This window comes from Coregonus lavaretus (assembly GCF_964263955.1).
Source record: "Coregonus lavaretus genome assembly, chromosome: 4".
Classification (NCBI taxonomy): domain Eukaryota; kingdom Metazoa; phylum Chordata; class Actinopteri; order Salmoniformes; family Salmonidae; genus Coregonus; species Coregonus lavaretus.
Window position 1 is genome coordinate 68041945 of NC_139991.1, and position 25748 is coordinate 68067692.

Genomic DNA, 25748 nt, shown 5'->3' on the forward strand with positions numbered 1-25748 from the left:
TCTGGGGCGTCGCTCTCCGGGTGTCATGACACCTGTAACTTATGCTGAAAGCTTGTGATATGAATAAACGTATGATCAAGGTTCAGTATGAGCGGACTCCTTTGTTTATCAGCAATAATTGCCAGCATTTACCCGATACGACAAATGGCGCCCAACGTGGGGCTGGTCTGCATCTCTTCTTCGTTTCATTCGTTGCCGCCAAGCTAACTCGTTCTGAAGTCATGGCCAGAAAAGGGTGAGTTTTTCCTCACCGCTTTGGAAGTTTGTTAGTTTGGATGCTATGTGATTGTGCACTGGAGAAATGTACCATTAGGACCGAAATGTGCCTCGTGTGGCGTTATTGCTGTCGACTAAGGGTCTGTAATAATTATTCTAAAATTTGGTTGCATTGGTAAACGGCAAATAATAGGAAGTCTAGAACAATTGATTGGTAGTGAATAAAGGCCAAGATACGTATACACAATTAGGGCATTGTGAATCTGATAAGACCTCGAAACGAGGCCATCATAGGATGGGCCATAAAATCCTCTAACGCATTAGGTGTTGAAGGTGTGTTCTGGGAACACGGGTTTTTGGAATATGTTCAATTGCATGTTACCGCTCAGCGGGTGGTTGACGAAGCATTTTGTTTGATGTAACCTCTCATAGGATATCCATGAACTCACGGCAGCATAAAGTTAGTGGAAAAGGGAAAATAATTTAGGCACAATGCAGGCTTCTTGTTACATGTTGCACGCCACATGATAAATGCTAATGCTGAATGCTGGTTGTGCTTCATGCCACATTGTACATAAAGGCTAAATGCTAATGCTAAATGCTAATTGTGTTGCGTGCTACATGCTAACGTGTTACCTAAGAGGGCCATTGCGATGGAATAAAGCCTCTTAAAGTATGTAAGTGTGTGTAGAATTCAGGTTCTATGTGAATGTGAGCTCTGTTAAGTGTTATTGTTTGATTATAAGGGGTAAAATAGAGGGGCTGTAGCGGAAGGCTAACGGTCTATTGTCTGGGAATCGTATCGTTAAATGTATTTGCACATTCGTTTAATTTTACGACACTACACTACAAAACGGGGGAGTTTACGGCACGAGATTATGAGACGTTTTGTTTTACGGCACTAGACTACAACACGTTGTTTGCTAAAACTACAACACGGGATTGTGGGTAAATTGGTCATATTTCTGTTAGACTGGGCTGCAGGGGGAGACAGAGAAATAGCCACAGACAAAGAGAGATTTGGACACGAATCTTCTAGTTGTTAAAGCGGCTGTGGTTTGAAAATGAAACTATTTGTTGAGATGTAGTGAATTTATAAATTAGATATATGTTGACGGATTATAATAAATTAAATAAATAAATAAAATAAAAATGTTTTTGAGCGATTTAGTCCTGAGTTAAGTCTTAGAGCGAATGTGAGTGGGGGAATATTGAATATGGTTGAAATAACTCAGTGATTGCATTAACTACTAAAATCTTTTTCTGTGTCTCTGTTCTTTTGTCATATGAGAGGAACGATAGGACGAGACGAGAGGAGAGAGAGGGAGAAAGAGAGGTGCTGACGTGACATCACGTGACAAGGGGAGGATCGAGTCAAAAGGTTTTGAGGCTGGTTCTGTTTGCAAAATCTTCCCCTACAGGATATTTGATGTTATGACAATTTCACAGAGGCTTGGCAACAGACTGATCATTTGAATAAAATCTGCATTTTAGAGTCTCTGGCATCACTTGGGTTTGATTACAGTTGTGTTGGAAATCGAGTACTGACATTATTCTGTAAAATTAAGATAATTAGGTGCTTATAGAGCAAGGGGGTTTATGGGAATTGTAGTGTTGTAAGGTTAGAGGGCTTTGTTTTTAGGATTGCTGTGAAGTGGACTACTTGTATTTACTTTCCGGATGGGTTGTGGTAAGATAGCCACTAATTGATAAATTGGTAAGATAGGATATATACTTTTTTTTTTGGTTTTAATTATTCATAATTTTAATTTTTTAATTTTTTAATTTTTTTATTTTAATAAAAAATATTTTTTGAATAAAAATTTTAATTGAATTTTTTAATATTCATATTTTTGTTGATTGATTAAAGGGGGGAAGCCATAGGCTATATAGTCTAAAATAAAATAATTCACAATAAAGGAATATAAAAGAGTAGTTACAATGGGGAGAAAGGACAGCAAGGCTATGAAAGTCATTACACCGGTTGATATAGTTGAAAATAGTAATCCTTTAGTTAAGGGTATTGCGAGGTTATCCGGCAAATGGAACAAACGTTGGCCTGACATTGAACAACCATGGCCAGTGGAAGGGACTCTTAACCCTGACGTCATCAACATCATGAAAGTGCTTCTGTCAATTTACAAGGCAGATCGAAAGAAGGGAAAACAAAAGGAACGACGTAAAGAAAAGAGACAAAGGGAGCTGGGTGTTCTTAAGCTGTTTGAAGATGAAGGACAAAAACTGATGAAAGATACCAACGATAAGAGAAACAAAGGTATAGAGAAAAGGCTAAAGGAAGAAAAGGCGACAGAAAAACTAATGTCAGAAGTTAGTACACCTTTCTCACATACGGATTCAGCAAAAAGACACCCACCTTATGAGAAGGAAGTAGAGCTTAGGGATGTTTATCCTCAGCTTCCGGTGATCATCCAGGAGGGTGATTATTGCATCAGAGATGAAGATGAACGAATAATAGATAGAGGACAAGCAGAAACGACCAGAAAGATGAATCCAAAACTCCAGAAGTAAGAAAAAACCGAGATGTCTGGAAACTAAGAGAAGAATGAGGTTCGGAAAGATGAGGATGAAGATACAGAAGAGAAGAAAAACTGCTGAGAAAAGAATCCCAAGAATTGGAGGAGAAGAATACATTGAGGTCAAGGAAAGGCCAATAGTAAGAAGATGAGGGAAGATGATATTTCGAGGACAGAACTTAGAATATAAGCTTTTGAAGAATACTGATAGGTCAACAACAAGAAGGAACAGGACCAAGAAACTCTCAGAAAACTCAATCATACAACTGGTGGAGAAGAGAAGCTTTGGTTATGAAGAATCAGAGTGAACCAAATCAACAATCACTGCTACAGCTTCAACAGGACCAGTTCCAACCGCAATTGTACCAGCCACCAAGGGCGGTACCAGGTGTTTCATATCCACAGCCAGTTTCTGGACAGACACAGAGTTGGAGAGGAAGAGGACGAGAAGGTTTAGAAGGAGGAGGAAGATTTCAGCTACACTTCCAGCAACTTTCAGAAGAGTGTTATAATTGTGGACAGGTTGGTTACTTTACCTGTGAGTGCAATAAGTCAGGAGGAAACATCAGAGGGAATTTCAGAGGAAGATACAGGGGCCAGTCAAGATCATCTGGAGGACAGGTGAACCCCTACAGGGGTCCGGAGCAAGGATTCTAGAGGTGCCTAGAAGATACGAAGGGGGGTGTCAGCTGGTAGCACCAATTAGGAAGGAAAAATATCTAACAATTGAAGTAAAAACAAAGGACTAGGAGAGGTGAATAGTGGAAAAGCTTTTATCTGTGTTCAGCCTAAAGAGGTTAAACATCTCACTATGTAAAATTAACTAATTAGGATAGGGATTTGAGGTAGTAAAACAGCTAATTACTCTTAAGGAACCAATTGGGCTCTGCTATAGAAAATCAAAGAGAAATTAAAATAGACATACTAATATTAGAACATATACCTATTGCATTGTTGGGAAGAGATGCATGGTGTAAATTGAACTGTACAATAAGATGTACACTAAACGGCTGTCTGGTAGAATATTTTAAAAAAAGTAGGGTTTTTGGGAATCATATTTGCTTAAAAATATAATATCATAGGAAGGATGATAATCTATTAGACTGCCTATTAGACAATCTGTCTGGGAAATAAAGTTAAAAGGGGTGACTGTTATTCTGGGTTACATTCCTACACCAAGAGATTTCAGGCTAGGCTAAAAGATGTTTAGTCGTTTGCCAAGTCTGTGTGTGAAGAAGTCAGAAGCAGGTGGGGACTTCCCGATCACATATTCAAAAAATTTGGTGGTAAAGGGATTTTGTGAATAAATCAGTGGAAAAAGGTTTTTAAAGGTTAGGAGAAAAGATTAGATTAAAAAAAGTTAGGAGAACTAGGGTTGAAGGAACTCTAAGACAGTAAGCTAAGTTTCAAAGTTAGTAGTAAGAGAGAGAGAACTTTGGTGAAGGACATTTTAGAGTTTAGTGGAAAGATAGATATGGTAGGAGTTTAGATCTGTTGGGAGCAGATGCATTGAGAAAGTATGCGTTGCTGAATGATAAGAGAAGATTGAGGGTGATTGAGTATCTATATTTACAGTTCCCAGCAGGGAGATCAAGGTAATATAGGTGTATTTTGTTATAATCAAAAGTTTGAAAGTCAGGGATTGGAGGTAGGACTGAGAGCTAAAAAAAAAAGTGACACTAGTGGTGATAGATGGAAGTACAAGTAAAGAGTTCAAAGCTTTGGGGAAACTAGATGAAGTAACAATAAGGACATTAACACTTCAGCATATTAAAACAATAGTGAGAAGCAATTTAACTCTTTCAACATTGATAGTTATTAAAGCCATAAATATATCGCATTTGATTATAAGGGAACCAATTTTAGAGGAAAATACTGTTATTAGGGTTAGGATGAGTGATCCAGCTCATCTTCATTGTAGATGTGAGAGATGGAGTGGAGAGGGGACGTTCCTCCCACATGGAGAGATAATTATGGAGAAGAAGTATTGTTATCAGGACCAGATGTAGAAGCTGTTGCACCTAGTCAAAGGAAGTATAGTTTGTACAACGATATGAAGTGGAAGAAAGTTATGAGTGATTGTTCATTTATTTTGCGTAATGTTACAGAGAAAGATCAGGGAGAATATATGTGTACTTATCTAGTGCAAGCATTAAAATTTGTTCCGGTTAAGAATTATTGGTTAAAAGGCTATGTAATTCGTAAAATGACGCTTATAATGGAAGATTTGAAGTCTGTTGAAGCTTCCACAGTCACCGAAGGAGTTCAGGAGGAGTATATTATAGTAGCCACTCCAACAGTAGATAATACACAGAGGATATCGGGAACTTTCCCACTAGAAGTAGTTAAGGGTGTTAATACATCAACTAAATCAACTACTTTAATGGTAACTTTGGAAGGGATTAATGATGCGACGGCAATAACAAATGTAGGAAGTATGACACCGACACCGACAACAACTTTTCTGAAATTAAAGGGGGTAGCAAGAAGGACTCAGGGGTTTATGGTACGGATAGAGAGTGCTGTCAATGATAGTAAGGATAGGGTTAAAATAGGAGAGCAGATAGTAGTAGAGAACAATATAGATTCATCTGAAATAGTGAAGGATACTATCATGGAGGTACAGGATGAGGTCTTTGATTTTAATGACAGACAAAGAGAGGTATCTGATCAGTACCGCTCGTTAGGGAAGAGAGAAACTAAATGGGAGGCATGTGGTTTGATTCTTCTGTTGTGAAAATTAAAGATGGATGGGCAGGTAGGAATCTTTGGTTCCAGCAGCTAGCTCATTCTGTAAGATCAGTGAGGAATCTTGAGGGTCCATGTCTGTTGAGAATTCCAGCACCAAACATTTTAGACGGTCGCTCGACCTCTATCAAGTATGTGTCAGTCTTATGCTTTGTCATGACTGTTGTATCAGCAACAATCAGTAACAGATAAAATAATGTCATTGTCAAAACATTTGTTTAAGCCTAGGTTTAAGTGTTATTGGGTTAAGTGAATTAACTTGTGTGAATTTGTTAGATAAGAAGGAAAATCAGGTAACAGCGAACCCTGAAGCATTGGAGGTGAAACCAGTGAGGGCTAAAAGTTGTTTTTGTTCTAATAAAACATATGATGTAAGGGGTATGTTTATGGGAATATCAGATTGTGATGAATATATATCATATATGATAACTTTGGGTATGCATGACCTTAAGGGTAGTAATGAGAAATATAATGTTACTTTTTATGTTCCAGTTAGTAAGAAGAGCAGGACTTTGAGGGTTAAAAGATTAGCTTTTGACTGACAATGTGACTATTGGGAATTTTAGAGATAGTTGGAGGGTTTGTGGTGATAAAGCGTATATATTCTTACCCAATGGATGGACAGGATGTTGTTACATGTCAACGTTGAAGCTTCCATATGAGGCTTTTACCATTAAAAGAGGGGTAGCACCGGACACAGATAAATCTGAATCTAGGTTTGGAAGTAGGGTGGAAAGGGACATGGCGACATTTCATAGTCTGGGAAGCCTATCATTGGAGGATAATTCTAAGAGAGAAGGGGGGACTTTTTCCATGGTATGGTGTAACATATTTGGCAGATCATATTGATAATATTAGCTATACTTTGATTCCAGATAGTTCAGATAGTATCACTATGCGTTGAAGAATATAAGGGATGCGTTTGATAGATCTGAAGGAGCTGGATGGTCAGCGAAGACTTGGTTGCAAGATCAGTTAGGCCCAGTAGGAGCAGTGATGGTTCAGATTTTAGTTGCAGCTCTGATAGCGCTGTGTGTGATGTTATTCTTTTGTAATTTCTTACTGACCTTTGAGAAAGCTATGATATTGAAATAGGTTGGAGTAGTGATGCCTGGAGACAACGCTCAGATGCCGTTGTTGACTGTTCCTGATCTGGATGAAGAGGGACAAGTGGGTCTGGATGGAGTATTAATGGATAAATATCCTTTTTGATTATTTGATCATTTTTCAACTTTTTTTCAATATTAGTGTGATTTTAGTATGATGTTATGAATCAAAGGGGGGAAGTGTATGAATGAATCGTATTATCCTAGTTCATTATTCTATCATTTATAGTGATTCATACATCATTTATATATAATTTGTATATTCTTAGTTGATATTGATGGTTATTTTGAAAGTGTTGTTTTGCAAAAGATACTGTTTGGTCTTTTCTTTTCTTCCAGAAGCATTTGGGGGAATATGTGGAGATTGAAATACTCAAACAAGGACAATATGAAGGGACAATATGAAAGGACAATGACTGGAGGAGATGGAACAAGGAAGGTGTGGAAAGATTCCGATTCCATCATCAACAATGCATTGGAAGAGGAGACTACGGAGGAGATGAAGTGTAGTGGACTACATTCCAGTGTCTGCAATGAAATATAGACATATTTGCATGTGTAATACATAATTTGTGTCATATTCTTAGGTATTAATTTTTGTAGAATGATATTTGATGTTATTGGATACATGTGGGGATCTTAGATGTTTTTGTTTATTTCGTGAATGCTTAGGGACAGGGAGTCTAGGCAGGGAGAGGTCCACTGTAGGGTCCGATGGGTTGACCAGCCTTGGTGTGGATATTTTTTGGATAGTATTTTGTTTGCAGGGGCTTACATGTGTATTTAATTGCATCATAGTTTCAAATGCATTGATAAGGATTTATGAGTTCATCGGGAGTACCTAGGTGGTTGCCTGGGGCAGAGGGACCGTGAGAGAATTTTACTGTCTTGATTGATGGATGGATATCTGGAAAGATGGCTGCCAGACAGTTTTTCGCTCTCACACTCCATAAAGATTTGTTCATATTTCATAGTAATGTATTCACACTTCATAAACATTTATTCATATTTCATAGAAAGGTATTTACACTCCAGAGGGAAATGTTTTTGGTTTAATGTTAAAGATACTCAATAAGATAAATTGTTACTTGTCATAATCCTATTCTGTTTGTTTTCGAGACTGTTTAGTCTCGAAGGGGGGAAATGTAGTGTATTAGGATTATGTCTTTGTTAATGGGTTTTTAAGTGGAACTGAAAGAATGTTTATTTTAGTTCAAAAGTAGCCATTTTTAGGGTGACGCCCCAGGGGAGACAGGTGATTGGACAGCAGAGGGAGCAACCCATATTTTTACATTGTTTATAAGTATATGCTGGAGGCACAGGGGGGCAGAGCGACCATTGCAATCTGGGGCGTCGCTCTCCGGGTGTCATGACACCTGTAACTTATGCTGAAAGCTTGTGATATGAATAAACTTATGATCAAGGTTCAGTATGAGCGGACTCCTTTGTTTATCAGCAATAATTGCCAGCATTTACCCGATACGACAAAAGCATGTGACATCAAATTTGATTTGAAAACTACACATTTTTCTCTCTGCCCAATGGCAATGTGTGTAGAATTGCAGGAAATTAGCTTTAAAGGCCAGGCACCACACCCTTATAGGGTAATTTCCCCCTTTAATCATATCACAATCAACTTTTACCAGTTGAATATTGACACAAATAATAGTTTATTACATTACTTCTGAAATATTGTATTAAAATATGCAAATAATGTGATGTCATTACATATGCACATGTTTGCATATAACGCAAATCGATGTTTCTGGACACTGGATGAAGTCTGCCTAAATATTTTGGTTTCATTTTATTAAGACACTCCAGGGGCCTCATTTATAACCTCTGCATACATTTAACACTAAATATCTGCATGCGCCATTTCTGAAAAAACTGCACAATACTGAGATTTATCAACTTGGCGCATGCCATAGGCCTACATTCGCATGTTTCGCGCTATAATTCAGACCTGTCGTAAAACGTGAACTAGCCCATCATAAACCTTTTATGGTGACAATAACACCCTTATTTGCTTTATAGTTTGGAAGTATTGGAATTAGGCCAAGACAATGGCAAACTTGATTAAATGTCTTTGGAGATGTTGGCAGAAACTTTTTTATTTTGCAGTGACATTTGCTGTAGGCCTATCTGACCGTTTCTGAAAGACAAAAACAATTGCAAATTGTTGTGGACCTGTAAACAGATAGTTTGAATGCAATTATGTTTTGCATTCACTTTTTCCCGAACCTAAATATTCTGCACTGCCCACGAATTCTGAAACAAAAAATAAACTACAGTAGGCCTACTTACAGTGGTAGCCTACACACTTCAATGCAAAATATCCACTGTCTGTTCACCTGTATGTTTTAAACCGCGCACGGTATTGTCTGCATAGAGCAAAAACTTGAAATGATAATATCCTATCTAATAGGCCCAATTAAATGAGAGATGCGCATGGTAAATTTGTTGTATGGCTACTTCGGGAATATGAAGTCATCATGGCCAGAAAAGGTGAAGAAGGTATTCTGCACTGGTTGTGATATGTATTACGTTTATAAATTAAATACTGTCTATGCAAGAAATGTTACATTACAGTATTCAGAAGTAGCCTACAAACGTCAATGGAAAAGGTGAACCGTCTGTTCTACCGTTAAACTGTGCTTCGGATCGGATCGCATAGAGCAAAATAGGCTGCTTGAAATAGCTTATCTATTTGCTACTGTGAAGTTGGTCCAATTAAATGGAGATGGGATGCATGCCTATCCTAACTTGTTGTAGGCCTATAAAACTATTTCGCGAGTATCCTATGAAACCATCACAATCAGAAAAGGTGAGGAATTTATTCTGCAATGATCATGGAAAGGAAATAAATAATAGGAAATCTAACTATTTCTACACTGAACAAAAATATTAATTCAACATGTAAAGTGTTGGTCCTGTGTTTCATGAGCTGAAATAAAAGATCCCTGAAATTTTCCAGAAGCACATAAAGCTTATTTCTCCCATATTTTGTGCACAAATGTATTGATGTCCTTGTTAGTGAACATTTCTCCTTTGCCAAGATAATCCATCTACCTGACAGGTGTGGCATATCAAGAGGCTGATTAAACAGGTGCACCTTGTGCTGGGAACAATGAAATGCCACTTTAAAATGTGCAGTTGTCACAACACAATCAAAACAAAATCAAATGTTATTTGTCACATGCGCTGAATACAACAGGTGTAGACCTTACAGTGAAATGTTTACTTACAAGCCCTTAACCAACAATGCAGTTCTAAGAAACAATACCAAAAAAGAAAAAAAGAAATACAATATAAAATAATACATAATAAAAGTAACAAATAATTAAAGAGCAGCAGTAAAAATAACATGTACATGAAGGTAGAGTTTTTAGTGACTATGCAGAGGGTTACAGCAGCGTAAAAGAGGGGGGGTGGGGGGGCAATGCAAATAGTCTGGGTAGCCATTTGATTAGATGTTCAGGAGTGTTATGGCTTGGGGGTAGAAGCTGTTTAGAAGCCTCTTGGACCTAGACTTGGCGCTCCGGTACCACTTGCCGTGCAGTAGCAGAGAGAACAGTCTATGACTAGGGTGGCTGGAGTCTTTGACAATTTTTAGGGCCTTCCTCTGACACCGCCTGGTATAGAGGTCCTGGATGGCAGGAAGCTTGGCCCCAGTGATGTACTGGGCTGGGCCGTTCGCACTACCCTCTGTAGTGCCTTGCGGTCGGAGGCCGAGCAGTTGCCATACCAGGCAGTGATGCAACCAGTCAGGATGCTCTCGATGGTGCAGCTGTAGAACCTTTTGAGGATCTGAGGACCCATGCCAAATCTTTTCAGTCTCCTTAGGGGGAATACGTTTTGTCGTGGCCTCTTCACGACTGTCTTGGTGTGCTTGGACCATGTTAGTTTGTTGGTGATGTGGACACCAAGGAACTTGAAGCTCTCAACCTGCTCCACTACAGCCCCGTCGATGAGAATGGGGGCGTGCTCGGTCCTCTTCTTTTTCATGTGGTCCACAATCATCTCCTTTGTCTTGATCACGTTGAGGGAGAGGTTGTTGTCCTGGCACCACACGACGTTGTCGGTGATCAGGCCTACCACTGTTGTGTCATCGGAAAACTTAATGATGGTGTTGGAGTCGTGCCTGGCCATGCAGTCATGAGTGAACAAGGAGTACAGGAGGGGACTGAGCACGCACCCCTGAGGGGCCCCCGTGTTGAGGATCAGCATGGCGGATGTGTTGTTACCTACCCTTACCACCTGGGGGGCGGCCCGTCAGGAAGTCCAGGATCCAGTTGTAGAGGGAGGTGTTTAGTCCCAGGGTCCTTAGCTTAGTGATGAGCTTTGAGGGCACTATGGTGTTGAACGCTGAGCTGTAGTCAATTAATAGCATTCTCACATAGGTGTTCCTTTTGTCCAGGTGTGAAAGGGCAGTGTGGAGCGCAATAGAGATTGCATCATCTGTGGATCTGTTGGGGCGGTATGCAAATTGGAGTGGGTCTATGGTTTCTGGGATAATGGTGTTGATGTGAGCCATGACCAGCCTTTCAAAGCACTTCATGGCTACAGATGTCTCAAGTTGAGGGAGTGTGCAATTGGCATGCTGACTGCAGGAATGTCCACCAGAGCTGTTGCCAGATAATTGAATGCTAATTTCTCTACCATAAGCCACCTCCAACGTCGTTTTAGAGAATTTGTCAGTATGTCCAACCGGCCTCACAACTGCAGACCACGTGTAACCACGCCAGCCCAGGACCTCCACATCCGGCATCTTCACCTGCGGGATTGTCTGAGACCAGCCACCTGGACAGCTGAGGGTGGGTTTGCACAACCAAAGAATTTCTGCACAAACTGTCAGAAACAATCTCAGGGAAGCTCATCTGTGTGCTCCTCATCCTCACCAGGGTCTTGACCTGACTGCAGTTCTGCGTCGTAACCGACTTCAGTGGGCAAATGTTCACCTTCTATGGTGGCTGGCACGCTAGAGAAATGTGCTCTTCACATATGAATCCCGGTTTCAACTGTACTGGGCAGATGGCAGACAGCGTGCATGGCGTCGTGTGGGCAAGCGGTTTGCTGATGTCAACATTGTGAACAGAATGCCCCATGGTGGCGATGGGGTTATGGTACGGGCAGGCATAAGCTACAGACAACAAACACAATTCCATTTTATTGATGGCAATTTGAATGCACAGAGATACCGTGGCGAGATCCTGAGGCCCATTGTCGTGCCATTCATCTGCCGCCATCACCTCATGTTTCAGCATGATAATGCACGGCCCCACGTCGCAAGGATCTGTACACAATTCCTGGAAGCTGAAAATGTCCCAGGTCTTCCATGGCCTGCATACTCACCAAGACATGTCACCCATTGAACATGTCTGGGATGCTCTGGACTGACGTGTACGACAGCGTGTTCCAGTTCTCGCCAATATCCAGCAATTTTGCACAGCCATTTGAAGAGGAGTGGGACAACATTCCACAGTCCACAATCAACAGCCTGATCAACTCTATGCGAAGGAGATGTGTCACACTGCATGAGGCAAATGGTGGTCACAACAGATACTGACTAATTTATTTCCTTATGAACTGTAACTCAGTAAAATCTTTGAAATTGTTGCGTTTAGATTTTTGTTCAGATTTATATTCCCCATTTGCACAAGGCTACTACTAGGATACTTTTGCCTTCATGCAATGCAAGACTTCAACCACTAGAAACTGTGCACATGCATGGTCTAAAGTTTGCTCTAGGATAAGCACATTCATGTCAAGTTCAGTTTTTATAAATGCCAACTTTTGCATGAAAATTGGTGCATGCATGTTTTGGAGCATATTTTGTGCGTATGCAAAATAAATGAGGCCCCTGGACCAGACTTGTCCAGAGCATATTGTGGATCAATACTTTTCATTTTTGGCACAGGAATCCTCATCTCTCCCAAGTGGACATTCTCTCTTCTTCCCCTGACCCATCTGTCTATCTCCTCATTTGAATTCCATGCTGTCACAGTCACTAGCCCATTCAAGCTTAACATCCTTATCATTTATCGCCCTCCAGGTTCCCTTGGAGAGTTCATCAATGAGCTTGACGCCTTGATAAGTTCCTTTCCTGAGGATGGCTCACCCCTCACAGTTCTGGGTGACTTTAACCTCCCCACGTCTACCTTTGACGCATTTCTCTCTGCCTCCTTCTTTCCACTCTCCTCTTTTGACCTCACCCTCTACTCACAAGGCAGGCAATACGCTTGACCTCATCTTTACTAGATGCTGTTCTTCTACTAATCTCACTGCAACTCCCCTCCATGTCTCCGACCACTACTTTGTATCCTTTTCTCTCTCGCTCTCCTCCAACACTACTCACTCTGCCCCTACTCAGATGCAGTGGCGGCTCCTGAAAAAATTCTCAGGAGGGGCAATTTTTCTGATGATTTAGGTGACCTACACACGTGCACGAGTCCGTGCACGCGATTCCAGATATCTTTACCTCTGAATAAACTGCCTTTATTATACCATATCCACCCTGTCCAAAGTCTCTACTTGGTCTCAGTTCTCCAGTAAACTTGTGATTATCAACAGTACACAACGGTAACAAACAATTGGGGGAACTCACGGGGCAGATAGTAACCACTTAAAAGGAAGCGATTCCCAAACCTTCCATAACAAAGCCATCACCTACAGAGAGATGAACTTGGAGAAGAGTCCCCTAAGTAAGCTTGTCCTGGGCCTCTGTTCACAAACACAAACAGACCCCACACAGCCCCAGGACAACAACAACAACAACAACAACAACACAATTAGACCCAACCAAATCATGAGAAAACAAAAAGAGAATTACTTGACACATTGGAAAGAACAAACAAAAAAACAGAGCAAACTAGAATGCTATTTGGCCCTAAACAGAGAGTACACAGTGGCAGAATACCTGACCACTGTGACTGACCCAAACTTAAGGAAAGCTTTGACTATGTACAGACTCAGTGACCATAGCCTTGCTATTGAGAAAGGCCGCCGTAGGCAGACCTGGCTCTCAAGAGAAGACAGGCTATGTGCACACTGCCCACAAAATGAGGTGGAAACTGAGCTGCACTTCCTAACCTCCTGCCAAATGTATGACCATATTAGAGACACATATTTCCCTCAGATTACAGCGATCCACAAAGAATTCGAAAACAAACCCAATTTTGATAAACTCCCTTATCTACTGGGTGAAAAACCACAGTGTGCCATCACAGCTGCAAGATTTGTGACCTGTTGCCACAAGAAAAGGGCAACCAGTGAAGAACAAACACCATTGTAAATACAACCCATATTTATGTTTATTTATTTTCCCATTTGTACTTTAACTATTTGCACATTGTAACAACACTGTATATATACATAATATGACATTTGAAATGTCTTTATTCTTTTGAAACTTCTGAGTGTAATGTTTACTGTTAATATTTATTGTTTATTTCACTTTTGTTTACTATCTACTTCCCTTGCTTTGGCAATGTTAACACACGTTTCCCATGCCAATAAAGCCCTTAAATTGAATTGAATTGATAGTAAGGTCGCAATGACACAGAAAGCAGTTCAATGTCGGGGTACAGAGTCGCTCTCTTACCAGGATCGCGGTCCGCTCTGACCAGGGTGAAGGTGGCCGGCTCCACTTCTCTGTCCGGGACTCATCCAGCCAAGTCTCCCAGCTGTATTGGGATTCAGCTGCCAGCAGCGTTTTCATTATTTAGTCCGTTCGTAGCGGGTATGTACACGATCAACAAGATCAGTCCAAAACCAACCACTGGAAATCCATGGTTGGCAGAATGTTTGTAAACTAAGTCTACAAATTAAAAACATAAAATAACGCCGCACTGCAGGTCGCAACAGAGACGCTGGTAGCCGCCATTGTCTTAGTTACGTTCAACGTTACGTCACGTATGACGAAAGCGCGTAAGTGCAAGCCCACAGACACCCATAGAGAATGTATTGAAAGCTTTGAAATGTGAAAAAAATAGATTTTACATGACAGGCTATGAGAGACTTCTGGGCGATTTTCAACTTGACTGAAATCGCCCCAAAAACGGGCGGGGCCATTTGAAGCACGACTTTAGCCTGATTTGACATTTAGTGGCTGGCAGATCAGACGTGAACACTGATAACTGCTGTTGCCGTGATATAATTGATTAGAAAAAAAATCCCTTCCTTTTCCCGTTTGGCAGTGCGTCGCCCATATCGCCCTATTGAACAAGCCGTCCCTGCTCAGATGGTAATGCGCCGTCGCAACCTTCGCTCTCTCTCTCCTGCTACTCTCTCCTCTTCCATCCTATCATCTCTTCCCTCTGCTCAATCCTTCTCCCTCCAATCTCCTGATTCTGCCTCCTCAACCCTCCTCTCCTCCCTTTCTGCATCCTTTGACTCACTATGTCCCCTATCCTCCCGGCCGGCTCGGTCCTCCCCTCCTGCTCCATGGCTTGACGACTCATTGCGAGCTCACAGAACAGGGCTCCGGGCAGCCGAGCGGAAATGGAGGAAAACTAGACTCCCTGCGGACCTGGGATCTTTTCACTCCCTCCTCTCTACATTTTCTTCCTCCGTTTCTGCTGCTAAAGCCACTTTCTACCACTCTAAATTCCAAGCATCTGCCTTTAACCCTAGGAAGCTCTTTGCCACCTTCTCCTCCCTGCTGAATCCCCCCCTCTTGTCCTTCTAGACCTGTCTGCTGCCTTTGATACTGTGAACCATCAGATCCTCCTCTCCACCCTCTCCGAGTTGGGCATCTCCGGCGCGGCTCACTCTTGGATTGCATCCTACCTGACAGGTCGCTCCTACCAAGTGGCGTGGCGAGAATCTGTCTCCGCACCACGTGCTCTCACCACTGGTGTCCCCCAGGGCTCAGTTCTAGGCCTTCTCCTATTCTCGCTATACACCAAGTCACTTGGCTCTGTCATATCCTCACATGGCCTCTCCTATCATTGCTACGCAGATGACACACAACTAATCTTCTCCTTTCCCCCTTCTGATAACCAGGTGGCGAATCGCATCTCTGCATGTCTGGCAGACATATCAGTGTGGATGACGGATCACCACCTCAAGCTGAACCTCGGCAAGACGGAGCTGCTCTTCCTCCCGGGGAAGGACTGCCTGTTTCATGATCTCGCCATCACGGTTGACAACTCCGTTGTGTCCTCCTCCCAGAGTGCAAAAAGCCTTGGCGTGACCCTGGACAACACCCTGTCGTTCTCCGCTAACATCAAGGCGGTGACCCGATCCTGTAGGTTCATGCTCTACAACATTCGGAGAGTACGACCCTGCCTTACACAGGAAGCGGCACAGGTCCTAATCCAGGCACTTGTCATCTCCCGTCTGGATTACTGCAACTCGCTGATGGCTGGGCTCCCTGCCTGTGCCATTAAACCCCTACAACTCATCCAGAATGCCGCAGCCCGTCTGGTGTTCAACCTTCCCATGTTCTCTCATGTCACCCCGCTCCTCTGCACACTCCACTGGCTTCCAGTTGAAGCTTGCATCTGCTACAAGACCATGGTGCTTGCCTACAGAGCTGTGAGGGGAACGGCACCTCCGTACCTTCAGGCTCTGATCAGTCCCTACACCCAAACGAGGGCATTGCGTTCATCCACCTCTGGCCTGCTGGCCCCCCTACCTCTGCGGAAGCACAGTTCCCGCTCAGCCCAGTCAAAACTGTTTGCTGCTCTGGCACCCCAATGGTGGAACTAGCTCCCTCACGACGCCAGGACGGCGGAGTCACTCACCACCTTCCGGAGACACTTGAAACCCCACCTCTTTAAGGAATACCTGGGATAGGATAAAGTAATCATTCTACCCCCCCCCCTTACCCCACCAAAAAAAAAAAAAAAATAATAATAATAATAATAACAAAAAAAAAAAAAAAAAAACATATTGTAAAGTGGTTATCCCACTGGCTATAAGGTGAATGCACCAATTTGTAAGTCGCTCTGAATAAGAGCATCTGCTAAATGACGTAAATGTAAATACTAAAGACATATGTAAAATGCATTTTTGCCGCATTTTTCCAAAGATAATGTTATATCGAATAAATAAAAAATTGACAACATATCAACAATTCCCTTGATACCATTCCCCTCATTCCACTCATTCCACGAGCCCGTCCTCTCCAATTAAGGTGCCACCAACCTCCTGGGAACACAACCCATTCCTCGTTTTTCAACTGGTAGCTCAGTACAGCACCGTTTCTGTTCAATTTAACGTTCTATTACGTTTTTATGTACTTAACGCAGCTCTGGAGTTGCCCATCCCTGCTGAATTAACGTCTTCTCAAAAACCAAACCGACGTTGTTGCACTCCACTCCAGCAGGTGGCGATAGTACAACATCTATACGCTACACAGCCATGACAAGTTTAATTTATTTTTGTTTTACTGTACTAAGCAACAACAACACTGGGTAAAATAATCTTTATCAGATAACGAGTTAGCTAGTGTAGTATCTGAGGAATTTATGACTTTGTTAATGTTTGCAAATGGTAGCTTAGAGAATGTTGATTTGGCCAAGGGAGACATCTGGAGAGCAGTTTTAGAGGAGTACCCTAAAGCAGAGGAAGTCTGTTAGGTGACCTCCTGGGATTGGTCTGTAGGGGAAACACCCATATCAGATTACATAGGATAAATACTTGGTGAAGACAAAGGAGGTCAGAATAGCATATTTAGAATTTGGGTTGGCTGTTCTCCAGATGCCTGCAGGTATCTGTAAATTGAAGCTGTAACCCTTTGATATAAATAAACCTTTATGATCGAAGTACAGCGTCAGCGGATTTCCTTGTTCTCACAGCATAATTAGCAACGTTTTCTCGACACAACACTAGCAACCAAAACTAAAATTCTCTAAAATGTCTAAAATACAGTTGGGTCAATATCACCATAAGGTGCCTTTGAGACTTCCCCATTTCCCCCCCAAAAAGCTGAGATTTTCCATTGAACTTCATATTCATTGTATTAAGTATATGTTATGCTGTTAGAAATGCATATTGGTCAAGCTCCCACACTTTTTATAAATTAACTGCAAGCAGACAATTTACATGCAAACAGCAAAATATGTCCACCCTGTCATGGACAATTTCAAAGCAGAATAAATACATTGTAATTACATAGTGATTATAAAACGTACATTTTCAGAAAACTATTTAGTCACTTTCTCAACAATATATTTTAGTTTATGGGAAAAGTATTTGGATAATAATGAAATTATGGCAAACTATTTGTTTCTCTATAAAATCTGCGAGAGTTGCACTTTCTTTTCTAAATAAAATCTAACAAAAAAGATATCTGGTCAAACTTTCAAACAATACTATTTGGCCCTCATTTGTTTATAAAGGAATCACACAAAAGATTTTGCTAACTTGTGAAAATAATTTGTTTATTTTCATAGAACATGAAAATAACAGGGTGGACAGTGACATGACAGGGTGGACCCTGGGCATGACAGGGTGGACACGTTGTGAAATGTAATTGAATGGCCTCATAAATGCAAGGAACAATGCAAGAAAATGATGTAAAAAATGCCTTTTCCCATGTAGGGGGAAATTACAAGTTGAACAGACTGTTTTTGATCCACTCTACCTGCATGCAGCCACTGAATAAAGATGCCCAAAATGAGACATTAATGTGGCCTTCTAGCGTTAAACTCTGTACATCATTCTTCATGGTACCACTGTGGCCGTAGCTAAAACTGCATTGACTCACTGTGGCCGTAGCTAAAACTGCATTGACTCACTGTGGCCGTAGCTAAACCTGCATTGACTCACTGTGGCCGTAGCTAAAACTGCATTGACTCACTGTGGCCGTAGCTAAAACTGCATTGACTCACTGTGGCCGTAGCTAAAACTGCATTGACTCACTGTGGCCGTAGCTAGACCTGCATTGACTCACTGTGGCCGTAGCTAGACCTGCATTGACTCACTGTGGCTGTAGCTAAACCTGCATTGACTCACTGTGGCCGTAGTAGCTAACAGGGTGTAGTAACATCAGTCAGTGGTGTGTTTTCTGTTCTCTTTAGATAAACAGAGAGCTCTGGGGGTGTTGAACAAACCAGTCTGGCAACAGTGGTACAGTCCAAAGACTAAACCTCCTGAATGGTACCCTATCCCCTTTATAGCGCAATAGTTTTGACCCTATGGGGCACACTGACACCAATGGGCCCTAGCCTGAACATCTGCTCTGTTTCTACTGAGAACTGTCTAACTGGTGTTGTCTGTGTCCCAGATCTGTCTCTAGTTGCCTGGTCCCAGATATGTCTCTAGTTGCCTGGTCACAGATCTGTCTGGATGGCCCAAACAGACTTTCTCTCAGGCTGTGTCTCTGTTTGTCTAGTTGTTGCACATCGTTTCCGTTCATTGCTCAAGCCGGCCTTGTGGCATTCTCTTACCTAATACCAAAGTTGCAGGGTCTGGATTCACAAAACATTTCTTAAGGTTTTCAAAATCCAGACTCAATGCATGGCTCACCTAGTCTCAACCTGCTTCCAAACAGCAGTACAGGGGAAGGGGGGGGGGATAATGCACCAAATGTAAATATTGAACAGCCATGCATGTCCCCATCTGTAGCCTATTGGCTGTCTTGACTGAGTCTGCTTCTGGCACCAATAACATCCCTTCTCCTTCTATAGCAGCTCCTTTATTGGTCACTTAGCAGGATGTTACAGTTTAGCACCAGCTTTATGTCTAACTATCTATACCTTTCAGTGCCAATACGACTGTGATGACAATTTGTAAGTCGCTCTGGATAAGAGCGTCTGCTAAATGACGAAAATGTAAATGTAAATGTACCAACAGATGTCGTCCCGAAGACTTGGCCATTTGAACTTGTTTATGCCATGGCGTTGCATACACTTAACTTTCACACTGTGCCCTTCTGCATCCATGATGATACCTGGGTATGCTTCATTGTCATAATTAACGACGCACCACTCTCCAATGTGCTTTACCTCAATCATTTCTGGTCTCCTAGGATTATCTGGTGTCTTTCCACATGCTGGGGACTTGTCAGATGAAACAGGAACATTAGCTAGAGTGACCTCTTGAAGGTTAAAGCAGGGGCAGTCCAAAACACCTTCCTCCCTTTTACACAGACATGAAATGTCTCTGTATTTCAGTTGGCCGGGTGTCAGACTGATAGCTTGGTGGATTCTCATAGTGCCTTTTATGGCAGCTATTGCAGGTACCTCAGGCTTTGATTCAATATCCCTCTCTGGGATGAAGAACAGCTCGACAGATGTGTCCAGGCTTTTCAGCTTGTTATACAAGCTCTGGGCATCAGGAATGTCTCCTCCATGGGCTACAATCCGGTCTGCTGACCTCTTGAGGGCCCCACCCACACCGTCTGGTGCCCCCTTCCCATGATTAGCCTCAAAGAAATTCCACGTTATTTCTTTGAAGCCATACTTGTAGGGTTCCGTTGAGAGGTAGAAGAAATTTCCCTTTTGTCGATACTGCGTTGCAGGCCCATCGCTGAAAAAATGAAGTGTGCTGACTTGAGGGTGTCGTTCTCTCACTACCTTCAGAACTGGATCAAGGTGGGCCCAGATGGCCACAGGGTTGTGTCTTCTGGAGGGTGATATGGAGCAGAAGGTGTGTGGCGCTTGTTCACCAGTGGTGTAGAGCACTCCAGTGTGCAGACTGGCCTGCTTGTGTGAGCCTCCAAAATGCACAGATTGTATTTCTTCGCTGTACTTACATGAGTAATTTTCGCTAAAATCTATATGCAAGAGGGACTCATTGTGCTTCAGACTCCTCCTGAGCTCCCTGTAGGCATCAAACTGCCATTTGGCTAATGTTAGCATTTAATGAGCACATGGTGGACCTTCACTTAGCAACATACTACAGTTAGCAAGCTGACTGTGTACTGTTTTACAAATATATTTCAATGTTCTGATAGGTTTTTCTATCAATTGATATTTCACTATGACAGAGTGGACATGTTAAGCTTGACAACATCCAACTACACACATAATATGATGAAAATTATGAAACATAAGTGTAAATACTTACTCTGCAACTAGACACTGCTTCAGCCTTCATTGAAGAAAGACAAAATGCTCGTAGTGATGTCACTGAAAACATCAGTGGGTCTCTTAAAGGGGCAGTTACCCCATAATGACAGGGTGGACAGCAATTTCAGGGACACATGCAAAATGTTCAATATGATTATGAAAATACAATATACATGATCAAAATTACTTGTTTTATCAAATAACTTATTGTGGACAGTAAAACCATGTAAGTTTTTTTTGGATTTAGTATCATTTAACCACTTATTACACACACTGTAGTTAGCAGAGCAGTGTGTGGGACATGCCAAAATCACGTACATCCAATGAAAAAAATTTAATAAAATGAAGGAAACACTTTTTTAGAGACGTATCATTCTACTGATATGTGTGCAAATGTTTGGCCACTTATAATAAGACCTCAGACTTTCATTATTCTGCTACATTTTCATGATGACTGAGTGAGTCTGATGAGGACACCAAAGGCACCTCATAGTGATATTGACTCAGTTGTTGAGATGGTTTCTCAACCAGCGATTAACAGCGGCTGCTGAGGAGATATTCGAGGCAGTTGAACGAACGATAGCAGAGTACCAGGAATAATTATTCCGTACAAAGGAGGAGAACGACCGTCTACAGAAACTGCTGGATATCGTCATTAAACCTGAAATAAAGTTACATCGAACAGGGTTGTCATTATTACTGTCTTTCTGCCAATAATCCCCAATTTCATTACTTTGGTCTATCCAATTGTAACTTTCTTGTCAGATAAATTTACTAGAACTTCACTCCCACTTCAACGAGGTCACCAAAATTATAACATCTCGACGTCAGGCTCGGTCCCCAGCAGATATGCTGCCCTAGGCTAGACAAAAAAACTGCCGCCCTCCTCCTATACCCGCAAAGTAGAATAGTAGTTTAGGCTATACAGTGTTGGCCCACAATGCACTTTAATGAATGCCTATCCATGTGGTAGCCTACGGTTTACAAACCGGCAGTTGCATTGGCTTCATAGTCCTAATAGCTGACAGACTTCGTTTTGTCTATTCAAGCTCTGAATATCAGCTTCCATGTAGGCAGAGCGTCCTAAAGTAAATTGAATTACATTTTCCAAAATTATAATTACTCCTGTCTTTGTGTCGTGTCGCGTCTGCTGTTGGTGGTTATTGCTGTCAACAAAGAGTCCGCTTAGGCTGCACCGTGATTAGAGGCTTTTATTAATATCACACGTTTACAGCATAAGTTACAGACCCGCGGTGTCTGGAGAAGCCCCGTCCCAAATTAATCTGAATGCTTCTGACTCCCCCTTTGTCTAGCTCCTACTTATAAACAATGGCAAAAATGGGTTGCTCCCTCTTTCGTCCAATCACCGGTCTCCCCTGGGGCGTCACCCTCCAAAAGGCTACATTTGAACTAAGATAAACAGTTTTTCTTTGTCCCTCAAGACTAGTCATAATTTTCATACACGACATATCCCCCCTTCGAGACTAACTAAAAGTCTCGAAAACAAGCAGAATAGGATTATGACTAGTAACAATTTATCTTATTGAGTATCTTTAGCATTAAACCAAAAAAACATTTTCCTCTAGAGTGTAAATACCTTTCTATTAAATATGAATAACTGTTTATGAAATGTGAATACATTACTATGAAATATGAACAAATCTTTATGGAGTGTGAATACATTATTATGAAATATGAACAAATCTTTATGGAGTGTGAGAGCGAAAAACCTGTCCGGCAGCCATCTTTCCAGATATCCATCCATCAATCAAGACAGTCAAATTCTCTCACGGTCCCTCTGCCCCAGGCAACCACCTAGATACTCCAGATAAACTCATAAACCATGTAAATGCATTTGAAACTATGATGCAATTAAATACACATGTAAGCCCCTGCAAACAAAATACTATCCAAAAATGTCCACTCTAAGGCTGGTCAACCCATTGGACCCTACAAGTGGACCTCTCCCTGCCTAGACTCCCTGTCCCTAAGCATCAACGAAATAAACAAAAACATCTAAGATCCTCACATGTATTCAAAAACATCAAATATCCTTCTACAAAAATTAATACCTAAGAATATGACACAAATTATGTATTACACATGCAAATATGTCTATATTTCATTGCAGACACTGGAATGTAGTCCACTACACTTCATCTCCCCGTAGTCTCGACTTCCAATGGATTGTTGATGATGGAATGGGAACCTTTCCACACCCCTCCTTGTTTCATCTCCTCCAGTCATTGTCCTTTCATATTGTCCTTGTTTGAGTATTTCAATCTCCACATATTCCCCCAAATGCTTCTGGAAGAAAAGAAAAGACCAAACAGTATCTTTTGCAAAACAACACTTTCAAATTGAACATCAATATCAACTAAGAATATAAAAATGATATATAAATGATATCAACTAAGAATATAAAAATGATATATAAATGATGTATGAATCACATTATCCTATACATTATCCTATTCCCCCCCTTTGATTCATAAAATCATACTAAAATCACCCTAATATTGAAAAAAATTGAAAAATGATCAAATAATCAAAAAGGATATTTATCCATTAATACTCCATCCAGACCCCCTTGTCCATCTTCATCCAGATCAGGAACAGTCAACAACGGCATCTGAGTGTTGTCTCCAGGCATCACTCTCCAACCTATCTCAATATCATAGCTTTCTCAAAGGTCAGTAACAAAGTACAAAAGCAAAACATCACACACAACGCTATCAGCGCTGCAACTAAAATCTGAACCATCACTGCTCCTATTGGGCCTAACTGATCTTGCAACCAAGACTTCGCTGACCATCCAGCTCCTTCAGATCTACCAAACGCATCCCTTATATTCTTCAATGCATATATAACCCTAGTGATAATATCTGAACTATCTGGACTCAAAGTATAACTAATATTATCAATATGATCTTCCCAAATGTTACACCATACCATGGAAAAAGTCCCCCCTTCTCTCTTGGACTCATCCTTCAATGATAGGCTTGAAGACTATGACATGTCTCCATGTCTTTTTCATCCTATTTCCAACCCTAGATTTATCTGTGTCCGGTGCTACCCCTCTTTTAATGGTAGAAACCTCATATGGAAGCTTCAACGTTGACATGTAACAACCTCCTATCCATCCATAGGGTAAGAATATATATGCTTTATCACCACAAACCCACCAAATATCTCTAAAATTTCCAATAGTTACATTGACAGGCAAAAGCTGATCTTTCACCATCAAAGTCCTGCTCTTCTTACTACCTGGTACATAAGAAGTTACATTATATTTGTCCTCTCTAACCTTATGTTCGTGCTTATCCAAAGTCATCATATAATCATCACAATCTGATATTCCCATGAACATACCCTTTACATCATATGTTTTATTAGAACAAAAACAACTTTTAGCCCTCACTGCTTTCACCTCAAATGCTTCAGGGTTCGCTGTTACCTGACTTTCCTTACCATCCAACAAATTCACATAGGGTAATTCATTTAACCAAGAACACCTAAAACTAGGCTTAAACAAATGTTTTGACAACGACATTACTTTATCTGTCAATGCTCGTTGCTGATACAACAGTCATGACAAAGCATAAGATTGACACATACTTGATAGAGGTCGAACGACCGTCTCTAAAATGTTTGGCTGGAATTCTCAACAGACATGGACCCTCAAGATTCCTCACTGATCTTACAGAATGAGTTAACTGCTGGAACCAAAGATTTCTCCCTGCCCATCTATCTCTAATTTTCACAACAGAAGAATCAAACCCATCCATTTAGTTTCTCTCTTCCCTAACGAGCGGTACTGATCAGATACCTCTCCTTGTCTGTCATTAAAATCAAAGACCTCATCCTGTACCTCCATGATAGTATCCTTCACTATTTCAGATGAATCTATATTGACTCTCTATCCGTATCATAAACCCCTGAGTCCTTCTTGCTACCCCCTTTAATTTCAGAAAAGTTGTTGTCGGTGTCATACTTCCTACATTTGCTATTGCCATCGTATCATTAATCCCTTTCCAAAGTTACCATTAAAGTAGTTGATTTAGTTGATGTATTAACCTTAATTATTTCTAGTGGGAAAGCTACCGATATCCTATGTGCATTATTTACTGTTGGAGTGACTACTGTGATAAACTTATCCTGAACTCCTTTGGTGACCGTGGAAACTTCAACAGACTTCAAATCTTCCATTATAAGCGTCACTTTACGAATTACATAGCCCTTTAACCAATAATTCTTAACCGGAACAAATTTTAATGCTTGCACTAGATAAGTACACATATTCTCCCTAATCTTCTCTTATCATTTACGCAAAATAAGTGAACAGTCACTCATAACCCTCTTCCACTTCATATCGTTGTACAAACTATACTTCCTTTGACTAGGTGCAACAGCTTCTACTCCTGGTCCTGATAACAATACTTCTTCTCCATAATTATCTCTCCATGTGGGAGGAACGTCCCCATCCTAACCCTAATAAGTATTTTTTCCCTAAAATTGGTGCTGGAGCTATTGGTTCCCTTATAATCAAATGCGATATATTTATGGCTTTAATAACTATCAATGTTGAAAGAGTTAAATTGCTTCTCACTGTTGTTTTAATAGACTGAAGTGTTAATGTCCTTAGTTACTTCATCTAGTTTCCCCAAAGCTTTGAACTCTTTGCTTGTACTTCCATCTATTACCACTAGTGTCAACTGACGTAAATGTAACTTACATTCACTCTCTCTTCCTACTCTAAACCCTCACTTTCAAACTTTTGATTATAAAAAATACACCTACAATTACCTTGATCTTCCTACTCTAAAGTGTCCTTCACCACTGTTCTCTCTCTTACTACTAACTTTGAAACTTAGCTTACTGTCTTAGAGTTCCTTCAACCTAGTTCTCCTAACTTATTTTAATCTAATCTTTTCTCCTAACTTTTAAAAACCTTTTCCACTGATTTATTCACAAAATCCCTTTACCACCAAATTTTTAGGATATGTGATTGGGAAGTCCCCACATGCTTCTGACTTCTTTACACACAGACTTGGCAAACGACTAAACACCTTTTAGCCTAGCCTGAAATCTCTTGGTGTAAGAATGTAACCCAGAATAACAGT